Here is a 10,456-nt window from a genome sequence, read left to right as displayed (position 1 = left end):
GTTCTCTCTGCCTGGTCTCACTCTCCTCGCAGTGTGGGGGCGAAAAGGGACAGGTGGAGCACTTACTGGCTGTGAACAGGAGCTGCCGCGGCTGAAGCTGGAAAGCCAGAGAAAGGTAAAGAAGAAGAAATCAAAGGGCATCCGGCTGGCAGCTGCCTCCCGCAGCAGGCAAGAGAGAGCCTGCCTCTCCAGGTGAGGAAGGATCCCTCTTTGTGGTCTGCAGCAGGTCAGACCGCCAGCGTGCACCACAGGGTCTGTATGCATCACCAACAGCGCAGTACGACCACGTAGTGCGCGAGCGACGCTACGTGTCTGGGAAGCCATGCCTCGTAAGAGCTGTAAGACACCCACGTATCCTCTTAGGTGGAGGACAGCCAAAGGAGATTTTTCTCCCACGCAAGTTTTTTTCCCATGATGCCCCCCACATCCCCTGCCCTCCTGTCTCGTGCCCCCACTCCCTCCTCCCTCTTCTCCCCCCCTCCACCCCCACATTCCGCACTGCCTCCCTATAACCCCTCTGCCTCCAGCCCCCCAGGGCGCTGCCTGCACCCCTCAACCTGCCCATTGCCCCCCGCCCCAAACTCTGACACCCCCCCCCCTTCCCCACACCCCACTCCCACCCCATTCTCCCTCCTGTGTTGTGGATTCATGCTGAAAACAGTGTTGATAACACAGGGATGTGTTAGTTAGCGCTGAGCAGCGCTTCCACAGCGTCAAGGGCTGTTCTGCTCCTCACCCCACCCCACCAGCGAGCAGGCTGGGGGTGCACAAGGAGTTGGGAGGGGACACAGCTGGGACAGCTGACCCCAGCTGACCAAAGGGACATTCCAGACCATTGTCTGGAACAGTCCTGTTGCTTGGGGGCTGGCTGGGCATCAGGCAGTTGGTGGTGAGGAATTGTTTTCATTTGTATCCCTTGTCTTTCTTGGGTTTTATTTTTCTCTCTTTGTTATTTTTTCCCCTTTTCCTTACAAGAAGTTATCGTTGTTGTTGTTTCTTTTTAATTATTAAACTGATTTTATCTCAATCCATGACTTTTCTCACTTTTGCCCTTCTGATTCTCTCCCCCATCCCACTGGGCGTGGAGTGAGTGAGCCGTTGTGTGGTGCTTAGTTGCTGGCTGGGATTAAACCACGACACAAGGTTAGTTGCAAGCCCTGCCTGGCTAATGCTTTAGGCTCTCCATGTTATTTCTACCATCTTGATGGACCATCCTTGTTCTTCATTGCTGCTTTATAGTGCCTTTTGCTCTGTAAGCAGCAGTATTCATGCTGTGCAAACACGTGTCTCCCAACCTCTGGGAAGTAACTCCGCCAAAGACAAAGAGCGAAACGGCCACGGCACAACCTACAACAATTCTGCCTCTCAAGGCCCCTTTCTCTTGCCTCTTACTCTGTCTAGCTAGGCTGGAAATTACAGTTGGTGCAGAAACTGCTGCACCCTGTGACTCCTCAGGTTGTTAGCTTTGCCCTGTGTATAGGCTGCTGAGGTCATTGACTCTGCACAGGACACAGGCAGCCTGGAGAGCTTTACACCAAGTCATTCCTTTCTGCTTTGAGCAGCAGTGGTTCTGCTGCTGCTACAGGCAGCCGCTTTCTCAAGGGCAAGGGGCTGGGATGACAACAGGCTGCTGCACACTGCAGTCAGACTAAGACGCTGTTCTCTGGGGACCCGGTGTAGGGAAAGCTGAGGTACATTCTGCACTGCCAACGGCTCTTCACAAGGGAACTGTGCTCTGGTTTTAGCAGAAGAAGGTGTCAGTCACAGGCAGCCATGTCTCACTGTGCACAACTATTTGGCAGGTGTCTTGCTTGTTCAAGTAGAGGCATATTTCTTGCCTTGCAGTCTTGATGCCAAAACAATCAGGAGTTCAAGTTACAAAAGCCTTTTGACATCAAAGCAAGATGACAGCTCAGTTTCTACCAGCACTTTATTTCAGGTGTGTTGCTAGCTGAAAATGGCTTGCAGGCCAGGAAATATTTAGAGGGGTCTGAATTAAAGAAACTGAGTGGTGAAATGTTTGTTTTAAGGAGGCGAATTAGGCAACCAAAGGAACTGAGCTGCTCACCCGACACATTGGCAGAACAGCCCACCCAGCCTACCAAGTACTGCATGTTGCAGGCAGCAAAGTGCAACTGCGATGCTTGCTGGCAGGAGCAGCAAGGAGTGCAGAGCTACGCTCCTGTACAGAGCGAAGATGAAACCTCCAGAGCTCTACGGTCATCTGCTAAGGACATCTAATATACCAACATGTCTCTTTGTTTTCCCTGCTTCATGTCTAATTACTTTGCATGCTGGAGGGCAGGGTGGTAAGTAACGTCATGCAGTGTGTCTTATCTAAGTGACAAGACCTGCGCAGGAAGCCTTGTGTGTATGCAGGATTAGGAGAGCAGAGTACTGATAGCACAGAGGTGAGGAAAGGTGCAAACAACACAACAAAGCCCAGGGATCACCAGCCTATCACTCATTTGCACATCAGCCACTTGCATCTGGTCAGCTCGGATGCACTGTTTCCTCCTAAACATAGCTGCCCCTGTCACACAAAGCAGCTTTCAGTCTCTTTTCTGCCTTCAGGATGTCATCTGTGTTGCCTTATTTTTTAAAATCTCTCACCAGCATCTGTTGGCTCGCTGCTGTCACTCCCACAACCCTGATGCCACACGCAGACCGATACAGCAATCCCTGGGCCTTACTCCGGGGTAATGGGGTGGGAGGCACGAACAGAAACAACCACCCGACTTTTAAAGCAGTCGGACACAAAGGACTGAAATGCTTGAGCCCCTTGGACGCTTTTTGGTACAAGAGGCAATGAATATTACTGTCTGGGCTGCGAGGGGGAAAAGGGCAGAGAAATGTAAGCCCTGCAGCCCCAGTGAGCAGTTGCGATCTCCGGACGGCGCACGCTGGGCTGAGGCACCGCTCGTGTCTCACCCGGCCGATGCTGGGGACAGGAAACGTGAGCGCGTGCTGCCGCCCGGCGGCGACGGGCGGTACTGCAGCTGGGGAGCCGCGCATGCGCGATGGCGCGCTTTGCCGCGCTCGTGGCTGCCGCCCAGCGACCAAGATTGGGTTCTGCAGCTCGGGCAATGCGCGTGCGCGGTGGCGCGCTTTACCGCGCTCGCTGCTGCCACCCGGTGACCACTACTAAGTACTGCAGCTCGGGAGCCGCGCATGCGCGGTGGCGCGCTTTGCAGCGCTCACTGCTGCCGCCCGGCGACCAAAATTGGGTACTGCAGCTCGGGCAACGCGCATGCGCGGTGGCGCGCTTTACCGCGTTCGCTGCTGCCACCCGGCGACCACTACTAAGTACTGCAGCTGGGGAGCCGCGCATGCGCGGTGGCGCGCTTTGCAGCGCTCGCTGCTGCCGCCCGGCGACCAAAATTGGGTACTGCAGCTAGGGAGCCGCGCATGCGCGATGGCGCGCTTTCCAGCGCTCGCTGCTGCCACCTGGCGACCAAAATTGGGTACTGCAGCTCGGGCAACGCGCATGCGCGGTGGCGCGCTTTACCGCGCTCGCTGCTGCCACCCGGCGACCACTACTAAGTACTGCAGCTGGGGAGCCGCGCATGCGCGGTGGCGCGCTTTCCAGGGCTCGCAGCTGCCACCCGGTGACCAAAATTGGGTACTGCAGCTCGGGCAACGCGCATGCGCGGTGGCGCGCTTTCCAGCGCTCGCTGCTGCCACCCGGCGACCAAAATTGGGTACTGCGTCTCGGGACTCGCGCATGCGCGGTGGCAGCCCCGTGCTCCACACTAACGTCTGCCGGTAACGGCAATGCGATACTGCGGTGCCTGCAGGGTGATGCCGCCGCGCTCGTTGCTGCCTCCCGGTAAAGAAATGCCGCTGCTGCCCCCCGTGCGCGGTGCCGGCGGGCGCTCGGCGCGCAAAGCGCGGCACTGCAGCGCCGGTGCCGCCCCGGGGCGAGCGCCGCCCGCCGGGCGCTCGCTGCTGCTGCCGCCTGGTGGCCGCAGCGCGGTACTGCAGCCCGGCGTTCGCGCGCCGGGTCTGGCCCCTCCGGCGCGCCGTCGGCGGCTGGCGCATGCGCGGTTCCCGGGAACAGCATGGCGGCGCGCCGGGCTTCAGTCCCGGCGCCGGGTGATGGCCGGGGCCACCGGTGAGGTGAGCGAGTCCCTTTGGTGGGTGCAGGGGTGTCTCCTGCCCGCTGGCGGCGGGAGGGGAAGCTTCAGACTGCCCGCTGCGGCAGGCTCCCGGTCCGTTGGAGGCGAGCCGGGTCAGGGCAGCCCCAAGGAGTTACCCGGGAGCTGACAGAAGGGAAGAGGGGAAGGAGGCGGGCACCCCCCAGGCACAGACGCCGCTCACCTCCCCAACTCACCAGAGCTCCCCTGAGCCTCCCCCGGCCTCGCTCGCCCCGTGCAGCTGCCCCCAGCTCCAGCGCCTCCCCTGAAGCCTGTCCCGTAGCCCCAGGCTGCCCCCAAGCCCTGTCGTGAAGTCAGCAAGCTGGCCCTCGATGCATCTCCAGAAGCCCCTGCAGAAAGAGGGGCTCCGGCCAGGGGCGTGCTATGGTAATAATGGTCACTGCTTCTTCTTTCCCTCTACCAAGAGGCCGTGCTGAGGATGCAGTTGTCTTTTTCTTCCCTGGGGATACCGTTCACTGCACCCGCCTCAGGCTTGAGTGGGTTGTCTCTGCCTGGCCTCACTCTCCTCGCAGCGTGGGGGCAAAAAGGGAGCACTTACTGCCTGTGGACAGGTACTGCCGCAGCTGAAGCTAGAGAGGCCAGATTAAGGGTAAAGAAGAAGAAATCAAAGGCCATCTGGCCAGGAGCTGCCTCCCGCTACAGGCAAGAGAGAGCCTGTCTCTCTGGGTGAGGAAGGATACCCCTTTGTAGTTCTCGGCAGGTCAGACCACCAGCGTGCACCACAGGGTCTGTATGTATCACCAACGGCACGGTACGGCCGCGTAGTGCATGCGTGAGCGAGGCTACGTGTCTAGGAAGCCTCATCTTGTAAGACACCCACGTATTCTCTTAGGTGGAGGACAGCCAAGCAACCGGAGTTACAGAAGAGGAGGGGAGGAGAGAAGGAGAAAGAAGCGTCTGAACTGGCAAATTCTCCCAGCAGCGCCAAGAGCAGCGAGAGCTGTGGTGAGTCCCGGGCCCTTGGGGCCCTGTCTCCCCTCTTCTGCATCCTGGTCCCTCCCTGCCCCTCCCCTGTACCCCTCTCTTCCCCATGCTGCTGCGATTTTTTTTTCCCCCCCTCCCCTGTACCTCCTTTCTCCATGTCGCTCTGAGCAGCTCCCTGTCCCCATCTTTTAGGTCCTCCCTCTCTCAGCCCTGTAGCCTGTGGCTATTTTATCCTTCTCTGTCTCTCTCTGTCCGGCTCCCGGCCACTATTTTCACATTCCTCCCTCTCTGTCCTGTAGCCCGTTGGTATTTTTGCTGTCTCTGGCTCTCTCTGTCCGGCTCCCTGTCCCTGTTGTTCAAGGTCTTCCTTCTCAGCTCTGTAGCACATCATGAGTCTATTTCTTTCTCCGTCTCTCTTTATCCTGCTCCCTGCCCCTCATTTGAACTCCCTCTCTGTCCTGTTGCCTGTTGCTATTTTTACCTTTCTCCATCTCACTGTCTTGCTCCCTGTCCCTGTTTTTTCTAAGTCTTCCCTCTCTGCCCCTAGCCCACTGCTATATTTTTCTTTCCCCGTCTCGGTTTGTCTAGCTCCCTGTCCCTCTTTCTTCATTCCACCCTCTCTGCCACGTCACCCGTCACTTCTTTCCTGTGTCCCTCCCTCTCTGTCCATCTCACTGTCCCCATTTTTAAACTCTCCTTCTTTGCCCGGTAGCCTGCCGCAGTTTTTTTCCCTTTCTCCATCTCTCTCTGTCCGACTCCCTGTCTCTAATTTTTAATTCCTCCCCCTCTCTCTGGAAGCCTGTCGGGACATTTTCCCTTCTCAGTCTCTCTGTCCAGCTCCCTGTCGTTGGTTTTTAATTCCTCCCTCTCTGCCCTGTTACCCGTCACCATTTTTTATTTTCTCCATCTCTCTTGGTCCGGCTCAAGAGCCGGATTTTTTTAAATTCCTCTCTCTCTGCCCTGTATCCCATCACTTCTGAAGGTCTCTTTCTCTGCCTCTCTTTGTCCAGTTCGCGGCCCCTTGCTTTTACTTCCTCCCTCTGTACCCTGTGGCCTGTTGCTTTCCCCCTCTTATTTCTCTCTCTCTCTCTCTCTGGCTCCCCAGCCCTGTTTTTTCATTCCTTCCTCTCTGCCCTAGAGCCCATTGGTAGTTTTTTCTTTCTCTGGCTCTCTCTTTCCAGTTCCCAGGCCTTGTTTTTCAATTTCGTCCTTCTCGGTCCTGTGCCACGTTGCGATTTCATTTCTTTCGCTGTCTCTCCCTGTCTGGCTCCTTGCCAGGAATTTTTAATTCCTCCCTACCTGTCTTGTAGCCAATCGCTGTTTTTTCTTTCTGTCTCTCTCCGTCTGGCTCCCTGTCTGTGTCTTTACTTATTTTTTTTTAATTCCTCCATGTCTGCCCTGCTGCCCGTTGCTATTTTTCTGTTCTCTGTCCCGCTCCCTGTCCTGAGCCTTTAGTTGCTCTCTCTCTGTCCTCTAGCCTATCCCAGTTTCCCCCTCCCCCCTTTCTCCGTCGCTCTCTGTCTGGCTCCCTGTCCCTCTCTTTACTTATTTTTTTTAATTCCTTCCTCTCTGCCCTGTACGCGTTTAAATTTTTGTTCCCCAGTGTCCCTCTGTGGATTGCTCCCAGTCCCAGTTTTTTAATTCCTCCTTCTTTGTCCTGTGGCCTATTGCAATTTGTTCTTTCTTTGTCTCTCCTTTTTCCGGCTCTTTGTCCCTATTTTTCAGTTTCTCCCTCTCGGCCCTGTAGCCCAATGCTATTATTTGTCTTTCTTCATCTCTCGCTGTCCGGCTCCCTGTCCCCGTTTTTTAATTCCTCCCTCTCTGCCCTACAGCCTGTTGCTATTTTTCCATTCTCTGTCCTGCTTCCTGTCCCGAGTCTTTAATCACTCCCTCTCTGCCCTGTAGCCTGTCACAGGTTTTTTTTTTCCTTTCTCCATCGCTCTCAGACTGGCTCCCTGTCCCTACTTTTTAATTCTTCCCTCGCTGCCCTGCGGCCCGTCGCCCTCTTCCCTTTCTCCATTTCTCTCTGTACAGCTCCTGGCCCCTTCCTTTTTGAAATTCCTCCCTCTCTGTCTTGGAGCCCATCACGGTTTTTGCTTTCTCTGTCTCTCTCTGGCCGTCTCCCACTCCCAATTTTTTCATCTTCTTCCTTCTGGGCCCTTTAGCCCATGGCGATTTTACTTTTTTCTCCGTCTCTCTGTCCAGCTCTGGATCCCAATTTTTTAATTCCTCCTTCTCTTCCCTGTAGCCTGGCTTTCTGGTTTTCCCCCGTCTTTATCTGTCTCCCTCCCCCTCTCTGGCTCCCTGTCCCTATGTTTTAATTCCTCCCTCTCTGCCCTCTAGCTGTTGCCATACTTTCTATATGCATCACTCAGTGTCTGGCTCCTCGTCCCTATCTTTTCATTCCTCCCTCTCCTCCCTGTAGCCCATCGCTATAATTTTCTTTTGCCGTCTCTCTGTCCGGCTCTGGATCCCTGTTTTTTCCTTCCTCCCTCCCTCTCTCTACCCTGTTGCCCCTGGCTATTTCTCATGTCTCCTTCTCTCTCTCCCCAGCTCCAGATCCTTATTTTTTCATTCCTCCCTTTCTGTCCTGTAGCCCGTTGGTATTTTTTCTTTCTCTGGCTCTCCCTGTCCAGCTCCCTGTCCCTCAGTTTCTTCCTTCTTGGCCCTGTAGCACGTTGCGATTCTGTTTCTTTCTCTGCCTCTCCTTTCCCAGCTCCCCATCCCTCACTTTTAATTCCTCCCTCCCTGTCCCGTTGCCCCTCGGGTGTCCCCTCCCCCCGTTCTCCATCTTGCTCCTTCTTGCTTCCCATCCCTGTTTTTTAATTCCTCCCTCTCCGCCACGTAGCCCATGGCTTTTTTCTTTTCCATCTCTCTATGTCCGTCTCACTGCCCCCATTTTTTAATTCTTCCTCTCTGCCCTGTACCCTGCTGCTATTTGTGCCTTTCTCCGTCCCTCTCTGTTCATCTCACTGCCGCCATTTATTAATTCCTACCTCTTCTTCCTGCACCCACCGCTACTCCCTGTGATCTTCGTCTCTCTCTGTTCACCTCCCTGTCCTCAGTTTTTAATTCCTCCCTCTGCCCCCCATAGCCTCTCTGGATTTTTCCCCTGGTCTGTCTCTCTGTCCGGCTCCCTCTCTCTATGTTTAATTCCACATTCTCTGTCGTGTAGCCCCAGGCTATTTGTTTGTCTTTTTCCATCTCTCTTTGTCTGGCTCCCTGCTGCTATTTTTTTATTTCCTCCCCATCCATCTTGGAGCCCATCGCTGCTTTTTTTCCTTTCTTTCTCCATGTCTCTGTCTGGCTTCCTGTCCCTGGTTTTTTAATTCCTCCCTCTCTGCCCCATAGCCTGTGTGATCTTTTGCCTTTCTCCGTCTCTCTCGCCGGCTCTCTGTCCCTATTCATTAATTCTTCCCTCTCCGCCCTGTAGCCCGTTGCTTTTGTCCTTTCTCCATCTCACTGTCTCTGGCTCCCCGATTACCCTATTTTAGAATTCTGCCCCTCTTCTTTCTGTATGCATTGCTATTCTTTTTGCTCTCCAGCTCTCTTTTTTTTTTCTGGCTCCCTGTCCCTATTTCTTAACTACAAGGCAGAAGGAAGAATTATGTGGTTTGTTTTGTGTTGTTCCCCCCGCCACCCCTTCTCTCCATCCTTTGCTGTCCCGGCTCACTGTCCCTGTTGTTTCATTCTTCCCTCTCTGCCCTGTTCTTTGTTGCTTTTTTTGTCTTTCTCCATCTCTCTCGGGCCGGCTCCCTGCCCCTGTTCTTTTTTCCTCCCTTTCTGTTGTGCTGTCCATCCTAGTTTTTTTCTGCATCTCCATCCCGCTCCCCGTCCTTCTTTGTTGGTCTCTGTCCTGCTCCCTCTCCCTCTTTCTGCTGCCTCTCTTCCTCTCTCCCTGCTGCTCCTTTCTCCATCTGTCGCGTTCCCTGCCTCATGCTTTCTCGCTACACCCCCGCTGTCCAGCTGGCTGCCACTTTTCTCCTCTCTTCTAGTGTCCTGCGCCCTGCTCCTCATTTTTGGCAGCCTCCGCCTCTGCCCAGCAGCCCATCGCTCCAGGAGCCGACCGACCGACTATCCATTGCCCACTGGACTGACAAGCGCAGCTCCGGAAACGACTGCTGAGGTGTCCCAGGGGCAGGGGGAGCGCTGGGGGCCCTGAGCCCTGGAGCAGACTCGCTCCCAGGACTTGGTACATGCATGACTGAATAAACGCTCGCTGTCTCCTTTGCTCTTCTGGCTGCGTTTGCTCTTCCTTTGCACCGGGCTGCGATGGAGCCCAGGGGAGGAGGTGATGCGCTGTGGGCGTTGGGTGATGGCCCCCTGTTTGTGCTGGGCTCCAGCTGTGGGCCGGGGCTGGAGTCCCCGGTGCAGGCAGTGAGGCTGATGGTGACGGCCCCTCCCTGTAAAGGGGTGGCTGCTGGTGGAGGGGCTGGTGCGAGCCAAGGGAAGAGCGGAGCGGTTGCTGAGTGTTGCCAGGCTGTGGCTGCGGCTGCACTGACGGAGAAGGTGAGCAGGGCTGCACGATTGACCGGTGGGTGTCGGGGAAAGCCCTGAGTAGGGTGGTGGTGCTGGTGGGGTCTGTGTCGGAGGCATGGGGGTGCCATGCCGTGTCGGAGCCAGCAGCGAGGGCTGCCTGGTGCTGGGCGGAGGGGCTGCCTGGAGCCAGAGGCAGGCGGCGGGGACGTGGCGGGGGCTGCCCAGAGCCGCACTACGGCAGGTGGGGCTGTGCTGGGGGCTCTGCTCCAGTGCCTGGAGCACCTCCTCCCCCTCCTTCTTCACTGACCTTGGTGTCTGCAGAGTTGTTTCACATACTTCTCTCTCTGGCTGCAAGCAGGCTGTCTGGTTCTCTGTCCTGTAGCCCATTGCTATATTTTTTTCCCTCTGCCTCTCTCTCTGTGGCTCCCTTTCCCTATTTTTCAAACCCCCCCTCTCTGCCCCACAGCCGATTGCTGTTGTATTAAGTGGCAAAGTTTTGTTAGCTGGGGGTGGAGGCAGGGGCTGCAGGGGTGGCTTCTGTGAGAAGACACCAGGAGTTGCCCCCATGTTGGGCACAGCCAGTCCCAGCCAGCTCCAAGACAGATCCGCTGCTGGTCAAAGCTGAGCCCATCAGCAATGCTGGTAGCACCTCTGTGATGACATATTTAAGAAGGGCTAAAAAATGCTGCGCAGAAGCTGTGACAGAGAAAATGTGAGTGTGAAACAGCCCTGCAGACACCAAGGTCAGTGAAGGAGGAGGAGGGGGTGCTCCAGGCACCAAGGCAGAGATTCCCCTGCAGCCCGTGGGGAAGACCATGGTGAGGCAGGCTGTCCCCCTGCAGCCCATGGAGGTCCATGGTGGAGCAGACATCCACCTGCAGCCTGTGGAGGACCCC

The 10,456-nt window shown here is 56.0% G+C and overlaps 1 long non-coding RNA gene across 3 annotated transcripts; it reads left to right on the top strand.

Annotated features, from left to right (window-relative positions):
* Positions 1-223: 223 nt before the first annotated feature.
* Positions 224-9,314, top strand: LOC127017748 (uncharacterized). Of its 3 annotated transcripts, none has more exons than XR_007766641.1 (3): positions 224-256; positions 4,990-5,102; positions 9,077-9,314. It is a non-coding gene; the product is annotated as an uncharacterized LOC127017748 (long non-coding RNA). The 3 variants fall into 3 exon arrangements; XR_007766640.1 differs by lacking the exon at positions 224-256 and adding an exon at positions 4,085-4,119; XR_007766639.1 differs by lacking the exon at positions 224-256 and adding an exon at positions 4,575-4,887.
* The last annotated feature ends 1,142 nt before the right edge of the window (positions 9,315-10,456 follow it).

The sequence above is a fragment of the Gymnogyps californianus genome, chromosome 6 (assembly GCF_018139145.2).
Source record: "Gymnogyps californianus isolate 813 chromosome 6, ASM1813914v2, whole genome shotgun sequence".
Classification (NCBI taxonomy): domain Eukaryota; kingdom Metazoa; phylum Chordata; class Aves; order Accipitriformes; family Cathartidae; genus Gymnogyps; species Gymnogyps californianus.
This window is presented reverse-complemented; position numbering and strand designations above follow the sequence as displayed.